This window comes from Dermacentor variabilis, chromosome 10 (assembly GCF_050947875.1).
Source record: "Dermacentor variabilis isolate Ectoservices chromosome 10, ASM5094787v1, whole genome shotgun sequence".
Classification (NCBI taxonomy): Eukaryota; Metazoa; Arthropoda; class Arachnida; order Ixodida; family Ixodidae; genus Dermacentor; species Dermacentor variabilis.
Genome location: NC_134577.1, coordinates 24,175,136 through 24,188,619, shown reverse-complemented (window position 1 = coordinate 24,188,619; position 13,484 = coordinate 24,175,136). Strand labels below are relative to the sequence as shown.

Sequence of the window (13,484 nt, the reverse complement as noted above, 5' to 3'; positions counted from 1 at the left end):
TTTATTTACAGGCGCAGACTTAGAGACGACACGAGAGCCCTTTGTCCTCCGTCCATGTGGGCGCCATTCTGACTGTCTCGATGCTGTGTGTACGCTTTAGGCCAGCGGTTCAAACAAATTATGCAGGTAATTTACGAGGACTGCTGTTCTTTATAGTTATTGCGTTTGGTGGGAAAGCGTATCGAGTCAGCTTCTTGTATAACGTATTTGGACTTAAAAACCACCAGTAAGATTAACTGTCCATAACACGCGCGCGAAGGCCTGTGAGAAACGGCACTTTTCGCGAAGGAAGCTAACAAGTTAGCCTTCAAATGGTAACAGAGAGAGAGAGAGAGAAAAAACATTTATTAAAATAAAGGGAAGCTTGACGCATATCGAACCCTTTCTCGCCGAGTCCTTGAGTACGCTGCTATCGTGTGGGGTCCTAGTTATTACAAAGATGTGAGAATTAAGCGCATGGCGCCGACTTGCACCTAGGCTCACTTTATCAAGTTACCCAGCCGTGTCCTCAGTTTCTAATATGTTGCCGTCCCTCGAGCTTTAGCCATTTAAAGTGCGGCGGCGAATCGGAAAACTAATTTTTTCGTTTTTGTTTTTTATCAGCCATGTTGTTCTAAAACAGGTCTGGAACGGGATACACAACTGCCTGCTCCACCAAAACGGTCCTCACGGCTAAATCGCAGCGTGGTCGTACGCCCATACCTTGCTAGGAAGAATCTTTTCCAACAATTCTTTTCTTTTTCTACCATCGCTAAGGCTATTAAATTCTCTACCTACATCACCTGTTGAGTGTAATAATACCCACCGTGGTTGCCTAGTGGCTACGGTGTTGGGCTACTAAGCACGAGGTGGTTTTGGAACATGAAACACCATAGTTCCTTTTTCTTTTTTTTAGTTTGAGTGCAGTAATGTTTCATTGCTTAAAAAGTGCTTACAAGTGTACGTTGTGTAACCTGTCCTGCTAAGGCAGCGTTGCTGACTGCAGTATTGTAAAATAAATAAATAGTATAAGGTTTAATGCATACCAAGAAGTGTTGAGGAGCTGGCGACTTCCCCGACATTTTTTCTTGAGGAGGGGTGTCGCAAGGGCTCGGTTGTGCTATTTGTGCGAACATATTGCGTTCCCGGGGGTCAAATGTTCAATTACTGAAGGCCCACCTGAGTCATCCAAGTCGTCAGAGAGTCATTAGAGACAAACCAGAGCAGGAGGAGCTTCGCGTGTCTTTTTCGTGGTGGTTTAAAGTCAATATAGCTCCCCGTCGAGAAATGTCGTGACACAAGCGTGTGCCTCATACCTAGTAATCTCGTATGATCACATGAGAACGCACATAAAACGTAAGTGTTCGTATGAGATTATTGAATATGGAAAAAAAAATCTGGTCGTATGTGATTTTTTGTAAGCGTGGCAAACTAATAAATGGCATCCTCTATCTTGGATCTCTACCTTCGATTTCAATGCTGTATTCAAGAGTATGTTCTGCCCGACCACACTGAGCGTTGTGGACAAGTCTAGGGTGTTAAGATGTCATCGTGGTTCGGCGAAGTGGCTTTAAACTTGTATCCAGCTAGTCTTAAATGCTCGTAATTTCGCCTTATCCGTATGTAAAACTCCACAACTGGATGTCATGTTTTCGGACTTCTCTGAAGCTTTTCATAAAATGCGTGATTTCCTAACGTGTCTAATGTTTAGTAAAATCAGGCAGCATGAGTGGCACGCTCACGGAAAGGGCTTGTGTGCTCTCCCACTGCCCTTTCTCTTTCTTCCGCACTTCGTTTTCTGGGGAGCTTGCGCGATAGAATGAAATACGAATGGAAGTAGGGCCGCTCAAAACCTTGTAGCGATGCCTTTCACTCGATTACGTGTCACTCTATCATCCACTGTTCACGCCCTGCTGATGCCATTGACAGCGCGGCCTGAGCGTCGCTCTGACCCTAGAAGCAACGCGAAAACCTAAAAACAAACAAACAAACAAGGCAAAAGCAGAACAGAATAGCATCGGAAAAGTTCGTCGGTGGCTACCGAGTGGTCAGGTGGTCTGACAGTACTCGCGGGAAGATGAGCCGACGCCTCCGCTACTGCGCGTGGTTATTTCGTGTGACGTGTTGCGTTTACCACTTCCTTTGTCATCGATCATTGTCTCCCGCTGTGTGAGCCACAGACTTTTTTGGTGTCTTCGACTGATCAGTGACTGCGCGCAGGTATGTTGCTGGCTCAACATTTGTGCGATTTACGTTGTGCTTATTTGCAAGTGAAGTGGTGCTGAGCGTGTGCCTACACGTATAGCGTGACACCGGACAGGAACGAACACGTGAGCGTTCAGGGACTTGTGTGTAAAAACCAAAGACGATGCGCTTCTTAGTGGTTCACTTCGCGGGTGCCGTTTGTTCATGCACCGATGCGCGTATACCTGGAACTTGTGACGTTCGCGCGACAAAGCTGGGAGTCGGGCCGCCGGCTCGATGCAGGAAAATACGGAGGTCGCAGCAGTATCATGTTTGTGGCCCCGGGAAGACGTAGCCTTGCACAACATCACTGCTTGGCAGGTAATGCTGAACGTCGTTACTAATTATTGGCAGTTTTAGAAAACTTCGATAGTCACTTAATCACGTTTTGTTAAAATAAATTGAAACCAACTCCAGCGAAGGGAGCACCACATTGCAACTTTGCTTATGACCAAGAGTACATTGCGCGGAGAACATTTGTGGTAGACACTACATTCATATCTTCTCATGGATTTAAAAGCTCCACAAAATTTGTGAAGTTCAAGTCGACGTTGTTTACGCATGTGTACGTTAAGATTTAATATGAGGACACCTTGCTCACCGGCAAACGAACTTCATATATATGATACAAGTGATTTGCTTACTTTAAGATGTTATTATCTTATCACGCAAATTGTTTGTGATGGGGTTACATATAAAGAAACTAATTATCCTCTTCAGTTTCTAGAACTGTGAGCACCAATAACTGCTCCTGTAACGTGCTCTCTAACACGGGGTCAACAGGTATATTTAAATGTTTGTCATAGGTATACGACTTCTTTTAGTTCATAATAAATTATTAGGACAGCATTATGGTGGAACATATATAATTTGGTAAACTTCTGTATGGTCATGGCATGTTCTCCGAAGAGCTCATTTTTCTGCAACATTGGCACGACCTGTGAGCTCTCACGATTCTCGGCTTTGTCACCTTTAGTACCGCAGATAATCCAGAATTGCTAAACCAAGTCAACTTTCCATCTTGAGAGGAGTCAAATATTTGGTGGGCTGCGCTGCGGACTCCTATTTAACCTGAACATGGCTGAGTAAGTTCAATGACCCCGAGTAGTCAGTGACATATGAAATGGTAATCCACTGCCGCAGCATTACGGTGCATTATATAATTACCCCACCATACATATCAGTACGCATGCTGCTTGCACTTACGATGCGTAAAATAATAATGTACAGCGTGTATGGTGTTTGCCTCTGTTGCGTTGCACCTAAGCATTCGACAAGATAACTCTTGATCTTTTTTTTTGTTGTTGTTGTTCATCAGACAACAAGACAAACAAGTGCATACGTGAAACACAGCTACTCTAATTAAGTGCTTTCTATCTCATTTCGCATTTCGCATCTCACTGCATCTCGTGCTTTCTTGGTAATTTTGAATATCGTGGGGTTCCTAAGAAACACGACGTCTCAAGCGCGATCCTGCGAAGCGCTAATTTTGCTGTTTCTGTCTGTACCGTAATTTTCAACTTAATCGCATAAAAGGATAAACAATGGAATTTTTTTTAGATTGAGTAGTTTGCTTTGGGGGAGGGGGGGGCAGCGACGCGCAGAAAGTGGAAATTTGTTTCCTTTTTAGGTACACGTCATGAACATACACATTAAATGAAGAAATTAACTAGGCATTACTTCTCCATGGAAGCAGGTGCAAATTAGGAGCAAAGCCGCTTACAGCATGGGCAATGCGCTCTTTCCTACGCGAAGTTGCAGGCAAATTTGGGCACCACATTCACAGAATATAAGTTGATATAAATAATACAATAAATAATACAATAAATAAGTAATATAAATAATACGTTCATATAAAATATACACTAAAACCCCTGTAAAAACAACCGACTGTTGTGTGCTTCTAAAAATGAAATTTTTTACGGAGTGCTGTAAGTTTCAGACGAAGTTTCGTATTATGAAAAAAAAAAAACAGTCCGCTGTTAATTTTACAGGACAACGTTCGAAGCCGAATGTGCCGGTCAAATACCTGTAAAAACGACAGCGACACCCTCTACAGAATGTACACGGTTGGCCTGGTGCCTCATATTTAGTTATATGCGCCTCGCATCGATTCTCGCGTCCCCCAAAGTTCGTTTGGGCTGCTTCAATATATTTAAATTACAAGTGTCATGGCGCAGTACACTGCTGTTTAATCAAACATATGATGATTTTGTGTATCAAATGAAACCATTACTGTTTCGCAAAATAAATGTGCAGATATATGTTTTTTAGCAGCTCTCCCTTTTCGCACGACAGGGAAAATATTTAGACAATCAGGAAACGGTGGAGCGTGTTGCCCAGAATCCAGAATGTACGGTGAACATTTTCTGCGACCCTCTACGGAATGTCATGTTGCAGAAGTTCCACTTACTCCCATACTTCTCGAAGTTTACTACGGTGTCTTCGTTGTAGATACGTATGTGGATATTTCGAGAACACAAAAGCCCTACCTACGCTCAGAAAACGTTCGTACATTTTACGATCGTTGTCTATTTGCCGAGGAGCTGACAGACCAGCGATGGGTCAAGAAAAACTAAGCGCGTTACAGGGAACACGCCTGCAGGTGCTCGCGCATTCTGTGCTGGTTCTATCCGTGACATAAATATATGCAATTATTTATTAATGCTTGTACCATTTCGCATGAGTGGAAACCATCAAAGTTGTAAGCATGTCGATGTCTCTTCCGTCGTTCCTCTTGTCCATCGCATATGAAGCTGGAAATCTTGGTTGCCAATCAAGCCCGACGTGGCAGTGCATCAAACCAGCAGCGTACGTAGTTTTGGAACAATAAGGCGGTGTTGTCAAGTGGTGCACAATATTGCGAATTTTCGGGTATTCGTCTGGTCATTACGCACGTGGCTGTTCTCATATGTAATTCCATGATAAAACCATAAGCTCCATATCCAATAATCCCATGCGAACACATAGGATCCCACATAAAGCCCCGCATGTTCCTATGTATCATATGGGGAATGTCCCATGTGATCCCCATATGAATACATGTGGGTCCCATATAAAAGCCCATATCGGCCCATATTACATACGGTGCATGTCCCATATGATGACCATATGATCATAAGGGAGTATCATACAAAAACGGAATAAAGAATGGAATTATTTGTGGGTAATGAATACCTTCTTCCGCAAGCGGGATACCCGAAAGTGGACGTGGAGGAGCCCGAATGGCGAGACTAGAAATGAAATAGACCTCATACTCTGCTCTAACCCTGGCATTATACAAGATGTGGACGTGCTCGGCAAGGTGCGCTGCAGTGACCATAGGATGGTAAGACCTCGAATTAGCCTAGACTTGAGGAGGGGACGGAAGAAACTGGTACATAAGAAGAAGCCGATCAATGAGTTACCGGTAAGAGGAAAAATAGAGGAATTCCGGATCAAACTAGAGAACAGGTATTCGGCTTTAACTCGGGAAGAGGACCTTAGTGTTGAAGCAATGAACGACAGTATTATGGGCATCATTGAGGAGTGTCCAATAGAAGTCGGTGGTAACTTCGTTAGACAGGATACCGGTAAGCTATCGCAGGAGACGAGAAAGATCTGAGCATCATCGACAACGTCTACGTACGATGTCTGTCAAGCATGGCACTGTTCGATTGCGTGTCGTACTACACCACGCATCGGCCAGTGCTCATCTTCCACGAAGCAGCGGCATCATCCAAACCCACCATCATCCCATTTGAAGGTCAAGAAGAAACCCAACAAGAAGAACCAAGCGAGAGACAGTGTACATAATAAATGTTGTAAATATTTGCTTCATTTACATAATCTCTCTCATCATTTCATCTCACGTCCACATCCTATGGGATCCAGTTTTCTATACCACGAGTGGACATTGCTACGACTTGCCTCTTCGTCGTCTCATGCTGGTCTCGGTTAACAGACCACAAAAATCTACATTTCGGTGTTGCAACCAGGCTTCGCCGTTTCACGGTTCCTTCGTGGTGTTTCTCGCAATTATAACAAACACAACAACATACGACGATGAAACAGCAGGTGATTGGTACTAAATGCTTACGCATCGTTTAGACAATTTCCGCAGAAGATTGTGCGCATAATTTTCGTTGTATAATCACATGCGTTCATATGAGATTATTGGATACGGGGCGTAGATGTTTCTTGGATAGACTAGGATTACAAATTTCTTAAAGAATTTTGAGAAGTTACGACTTGCAATTTGTGACGAAGACATGAACAATATGGCGGTAACTTTTTGTATAATGTCCAAATGAATAATTGTCTGAAAGATGTTTTTCCTGACACTTCATCTCGAAGTGGCAGGATATATAAAATGTGCCACCACATAACACGAGGCCTCTCCGAAATAATATGCTAAAAATGTTTGAAAAAAAAAAACGCATTGATAACTAATTTTATATTCGCTGCTGATGGGACAGAGCTGCCCGTGTTGAGACGTGAGGTTAGAGCTGGAAAACCGCCTACCAGACCATTTCGCCAAGAAAACTGTTGTTGACATGCTTCTGCGCAGAACCTCTAACCCCGGTCGTAACCGCTGCTTGAACTCATTCCTCGCAGCAACAACTCAGCGGAATGACGCCGGGGAGACACAATTTGCGCATTCACCGAAGTGTTGGGCGCAGCAGTCAGCTTCGTGTCGGGGGGGGGGGGGGGGGGGGAGGGAGGCCTTTCCGAGAAACCAAAACTGCGGAGGTGGGCCGATCGCCATTTGGGATCCTCGCGAACCTGCCGACAGGGATGAGCCAACTCTTCAGCCACGTTTTTCACCCACCCACCTATATGCTCTCTCCACTTGTTTTTCAATGACGTCATTCGACCGCCCCGCAGCTGCGACACAACCGCGGCCAAGGTGGTACCACCGACTTCGTTCTGGGCGTTGCACAATCAAACTTCTTCTTCGTCGGCGGCGTCATCAGAGAGGGGCAGGGGTTGAGGAGGACGACCGCATCACCTGCATGCACGTCACTGCGCATTGCAGACGATTCACTTTGTTATTCCCGGCGCCGCCGCGGTGTCCATTCACACACGGCGATGACGTCATTGGCGCCGCTGGCTCGCGAGCCAGAACGCACGCTTGCGGGAACGCGGTTAGGCACGTTGCCTCGGCAGTAGCGTGCAGTACTGAGTGCGCTAGAGGTAGCGTGGGCATGGGCCCTGCGTTTGCCAGCTCCGCGCGCATGCGCGACATCTGTCGTCTGCTCTCGACTGCAGGGGAAGCAGACGGCGATGGGCATCGCTAGGTGTGAAATTGACCCTGCATATCTCAGACTCTTCCAGAAATGCGCACAACAGAAAATTATGGCCGATATTTGTTGAGTCATCTTTTTTGTGTCTAACACATTTTCACTTCACACAATATGCCTCCTTCTGAAAAAACGATGCTTTCCCTCAACACTCCCATAAGTTTCATGTGTAATTGCCCAGCACATGATGATGAAAAAGTGTACACTCGGATAAATGTTTACGCTTAAATGCACGTCATTAAACCGATTAATTTAGACAAGCATATTTCGTGATATTTGTATAAGCTATTAGAAGTGCTACTCTGGCTTCGAAGCTACAACGTTTGATAACGACCTTATTTTAAGTCTTTACAAATTAACAGTGCAAGCGGTTCCTAAGGGAACATTTGTGAAATTTTACCAGCGTCTACGACTACACAACCTATCATTTCTTTCGCACGAGGTGTCAGCTGGATTGGGAAAGAAAGTCGCAGCTATTTTGTCCTGAGTCTGGGAGACCAACTCGGTAAGCCTTCTAGCGAGTCTTTCGTTCATTCCAGACGACGTACAAAGAGTTGCGGAGATCAAACATGCACGTTGGAATCTACGTGAAGCGAGGCTTATACGTGACGCGGGTAATCAGGTGACATGTACACTGCGTAAGACTAGGAACGCCTTTGCGGGCTGCGTGACAGCGCCCACAGAAATAGTTCGTGTGTACGTGCGTGTGTGTGTTTAGGTTCTTCTTTTATCCTTCTTTCTTTCTCACCTATTGCATCCTCTTGCCCCTCCCCCAGTACAGGGTAGCCAACCGGAGATAATCTCTGGTTAACCTCCCTGTCTTTCCTTTGCCTCTCTCTCTCTCTCTCTCTCTCTCTCTCTCTCTCTCTCTCTCTCTCTCTCTCTCTCTCTCTCTCTCTCTCTCAGGTGACAGTAAACCTGCCCATCACACTCCCGCGTCTTTGGCGCGGAGGAAAAGCGGGACGAATTCGGCAAATCCAACCGGTACGCCCTGGGACGACGACGATTGGATGAAACGGCGCATTTGGGGCGCCCCCTGGTGTGCGCACCGGTGCGATTTGCCGAATTCGCCATAAAGTGCTCGCGCATGCGCTGACGCGCGTGGCGACCAATCTCTAAACCGGTTGGCGTTGGCCCGATATAAGTACACTCGTGCACGAGCGAGGGTGACCTAATGGTACAATTAAAAAGGAATCGTGCCTGACGCTTAAAGCATCGGGCTGCTGCGCTGGGAGACCGAGGTTCGACACCGCCATCGGGCACGCATGATTCATTTTTTTTGTTTTCATTTTGATCGCGAGCTGTTGCAGAAGACAGCAGCCTCCCAGCAGCCACGGTTAGAAAAATCCGGGAAAGTTCGCAAAGGAAGCTTCGCTTCAGAAAAAAAAGAAAACTATTTTACATACCCAATGACATAGCGACAGTCGGCTCAAGAATCCCCGTGTTTAACGCAACACGTTAGAAAAAACGCCTTGCAGGGAAACACGAAACGGGAGACGGAATAAAGATGAGCACTTCGCATCGCGTGGAAATATCGTATTCTGAAAAAGACAAAAATATTTTTTTTTTTACGCGTAGCATTTAGTATACCGCTATCGAACGAAACAAAATATCATTTACATCTGCGGCCGAGTTGATAGATATCAACTAAATTCCAATGTCGCAAATTTTCACTTTTGTAAAACAACGTTCCAATGCTACTTTTATACCGCCTAAACTAGGTATATGTAGTCCTTGAAATTAGTGCCCCGCTGACTACATTTACAAATGAGGGAACTTTCGTGCGGCGTGGCAAGCCAATTTCTCAAATAACTATGAATACTTATAAACGACATAGCGCACTTCACTTTGCCTGAGAGATTAATAAGCCTTCCATAACTCTTCTTCGGGAATTCCGTTCCTTGATTGCAAAGTGATGGGTGTCAGCACCTACCTTTCCACTCGAAACACCAAGACGAAAAATCAAAAGGGTGGACGGAGGTCAACTTGATCCGGCCTGTGATGGTAGGTTTACGGACTATAGCCCATGGCTTGGTTTGGGATCCTCGCCTCCGGTGTTATCGCATATCGGGCAGGGGCATGGCGGAGCTGAGGGATTGCAACCTTACTTTGAATCCAATTTCATTTTCATTTTTTTTTTCTGTACTAGAAGCGTCGTGGCTGCAGCGCCGACGCTTCTCGTAACGCAAGCCCGTTGTGAGCGTCGGTATATAGCAGTCCGAACGCTGTTTCGGCCGTGCCGCAGTAGCTGCCGCTCAGGCAGCGTAGCTACGCCAACATGCCGCCACGTATAGTACCGTTAGAAACACCGACCCAGCAGCACAAGCGCAGCGTAAGACGCTACTATCGCCGTCGACATTTTCCCCTTTCGAGCGAAGGGGAACTGCTAATATTTTGAAAAGCGAATGTAGCTTTTATTTTGCCATTTCGCACGTTGAATGGTAACTCGGTAATCAATGTATAGCATTTAAAGCCAGCCTCTGCTGAATACTACACGGGGCAAAGTTTAAAACTTGCGCTGCCCAACCTTCCCGCGGGCAGCTAGCCCTGTCCCGCATACAAGCATCGATGCTTTCCTGCGGGATGGGTTCGGCGTTTGTATGCGAAAGTTACGAGAAGGAATGAGCGCTATTTATAGAAGTGAGCCGACGCTAGAAACGCCAGATATTTCAAAGCAAATTTAGAACAAATCACAATCAGTCTCAACGATGCTGCACGTTTTCTTACAGAGGCGGCTGGGGGGGGGGGGGGGAGAGGACACGAACACCGTAAGAAGAGCTAAAACAAACATCAAAATATGGCAACGAAAGCAACAGCAAGAGGTGGAGAAAGAGAAAGCAGCGAAGGAAAGGGCGGACTGGGCCACGAAAATACCGGGCCGGCGAGAGGAGGCGTTCACGTCTGCAGCATTCTGGAACGCGGCCATCTTGGAGGTAGCTCAAGTGCACGAGGTCTGGGGTGCTTGCGGACATTCTTTTCCGGCCTCTCGATGAATATATCTCTCTCCCGAACCCGAGAGTAGAGCGCATATTCTTTCTCATCGACTGTCTTTCTTTGAGCATCTATAAAGTCTGTTTGTTCGGTGTAGTCTTCATTTAGAAATCGAACCTTTCTCTCGGTCTTATTTTTTTTAGCGAGATAACCATAAATACAAAACCCAAATACCTCATATTGAGGTTCTCATATGATTGTACGCATGTGATTGTGTGAGAGAACGAGTGGTGTTACTAACTAAACAAAACCGTATGTTTCATATACGTAATTCCACACGATCATACGGGATCCCGTAAAAAAACTAGTACATTCCTATCTAAGCACCATTCAAAACCCTTATGGAAATTGATTTATTCGTAATAGGTTACATGTTATAAAGAACAATAATGTACAGGAGGAGGTCCCATAGTCAATGACTGTATCTGGACCTCCTGTTATTTACAAATATGCTTTTTCTAAAGCAAAGAGGAACACCACATTGAAATCTTATACAAGGAAACATGGAAGAAAGTAAGTAATGGGGCATACAAAACAAGATACACAAACAAGAAACAAGCATACAAACAAAACTTGCGCATTTGGAAGTTACAATAGGTCTAACGCAGGATATTACACAATCGCAAGGACCAAGTGCAGTAAAACTAAATGTACTAAACGAAATTGACAGTAACGGACAGGGAAGGAAATAATACAAAAAACTTCACCAGATGTGGAACAATACAAACAACAAGAAACTTCAAAAAATACATAACGATCAATAAAGAAGAAAGATTCCGGAACAACGATATATTTGAAGTAATAGGGGTGAAAAAAGAAAAAAAGTTAATGGTGAATATTTTCTGTTAGAAGATTCTTCGGATGGTTTTTGAAATATGGACGTTGAGCGTGATGTCCTGACGCAAGGTGGTGTGGAATTCCAACATGAAGAACCTCCTGGGGAGTTGCAGGGTAGGCAAAAAATGAATGCGGCACACGTTTCCACGCGTTTTATATATATATATATATATATATATATATATATATATATATATATATATCAATAATTTTGTATTGCATGAGATCCTGTGCAAGACCCCGTATGTTCTCATCTAAGCACCATTTAGAACCCGTGTGTATCATATCCGTATTCTCGTATTATATGAGACCCAGTATAGTAGCCCGTATGTTGTCATACAGTTGAAACTCGATTTAACACGCTCGAATTATTTCGTTAAATCGGGAAGTTCGGAAAATCGAGGAAGAGATTTTTCGGTCCTTCGAAGTCTAAAATATTGCGCAGTGACCCCCTAAAAGTACTGCGGCATTGCATTTGCCGCCAACCCACGTCTGCGCGTGTAAAAAGTCCGCGAGGGTGGCCTAACTACCACCGCCCCTAGCGCCATCTGGTGCGTAAGAACGCTAGCGACTGCTGAGTCCGTTGTTCCGTGCATGGGCGTGGCGTGCAACCTGGTTAAGATAAAACTAGGGCCGTGGCTAGAGTGCCTAGATGTTCTAACGCGATAGCCTTAGAGAGCACGCTCGAAGAAAAGCCAGTCTGCGTCAAAATTAGAAGTCACAGTTTTTTTTACTCATTTATTTATGGAAAAGTTTCCTTAAATCGGGTTTGATGCAAGCTAGTTCTCTTAATTCGGGTCAATGACAACACTGAACCTTATGAGTAGTTTGCCGGGGAATAGAAATTTGTTCGTTAGATCGGGAACTTCGTAAAATCTCGTTTCGTTCGATCGAGTTTTAACATTATGATTACTGTTCAGAACCATTATGTATCATACCGTAATCTCATATGAAATCCTGCACAACACCCTGTGTGTTCTCATCTAAGCACCATTCAGTCAATATTCAAGGCACATGATACTGAGCATGTCGAACAAACAAATGACTGATGCACATATTGCTTAACACTGCTCAGATATTCCCAAGCAGTCAACGTGACCTCGTCATGGCACAACACGCAAGATTCCAGTGTAAACAGGGTGAAAGAAGGGTGAGCAAGCGCTCATTGGCTGGTTCGACGCCTATAGCGTATCTGTGATCTCGTAGTACGGCACGTGGACTGATTCACGCGCTTTCCAAACGCCAAGCAAGCCTTCTCGAACGGGCTTCACAACTTATCTCTCTGCAGTGAGGTCATTTGTCATATCTCTTTCCCGTGTCACTATCATCATCAGTTTATTACAATACAGGGTTACAGAACTATGCACCAACAAACACACGTTGCACCTCTGATTCGTGAGTACTGCCACTCCGAAGCAACCAGGGGTGCTGCTCCGGACATTGTCAGATTCCGCCATGTTTCTGAATCCGCCATCTTGCCAGCTCTGATTGGAGCAGAGGGCGGCTACGGCGTCTCTGATTGGTTTAAAATGTTGTCATTACGGAATTTCGACAATATGGCGTAATTTTCGACGATGGACGGTATAGCAAACCCTGAATTAAAATTATACACATTCTCGAAGTTACTTACTTGAAATGTCTTGCGCGTGACCGTGCCGTTACCGGGAGCGGAAATTACGTTGTAGCGTAAACTTTACGTAAGCGTCTATTTATAAATCCGTGGGGAGGAACGCGTGAAACGGAGAACAATGAGAGAACAGGCGTTCCAGGGGAAAGAGCCCCCAATGATATGCGCCTAAATTCCAACAAAAATGACGAAGTGAGTCAGTCGGTGTTAATTCCTAACCCTGAATCCACACCATCACTCGCCCAGCAGTTCACCATTTTGTTCAAGCGTGCAAATCAAATGGTCGTGACTCTAGGGAATGCAAAATAGGGAAATGTGTCTTCCTCGTTTCTCGTCTGCTTCCTCGTGCTCGCGTTTCATTCCTCAGCATGATGGTATAGCATACGGACCCGCCAATCACTTCTTGGTGCAGCTGCAGTAAGCATACATAAGTCACGTGAGATTTTGATAACCCAATTATTTCTCTAATGACGAATAACACATTTGATGCAGTTAGTCGGCAGGTAGTCGTCGCGTCTGCCATA

General features: G+C 45.0%; 1 protein-coding gene and 1 long non-coding RNA gene across 4 annotated transcripts in view; one reads left to right on the top strand and one right to left on the bottom strand.

The window, feature by feature from the left end:
- Nucleotides 1–13,484, bottom strand: part of LOC142560149 (uncharacterized) — an 87,122-nt gene that overhangs the window by 33,006 nt on the left and 40,632 nt on the right. The window lies entirely within an intron of this gene.
- The window catches only part of LOC142560150 (uncharacterized), a 61,323-nt gene that overhangs the window by 34,639 nt on the left and 13,200 nt on the right, over nucleotides 1–13,484 (top strand). The window contains exon 2 of the long non-coding RNA XR_012823308.1: nucleotides 12–126. This is a non-coding gene — a long non-coding RNA (uncharacterized LOC142560150). The remainder of the gene's footprint in view (nucleotides 1–11; nucleotides 127–13,484) is intronic.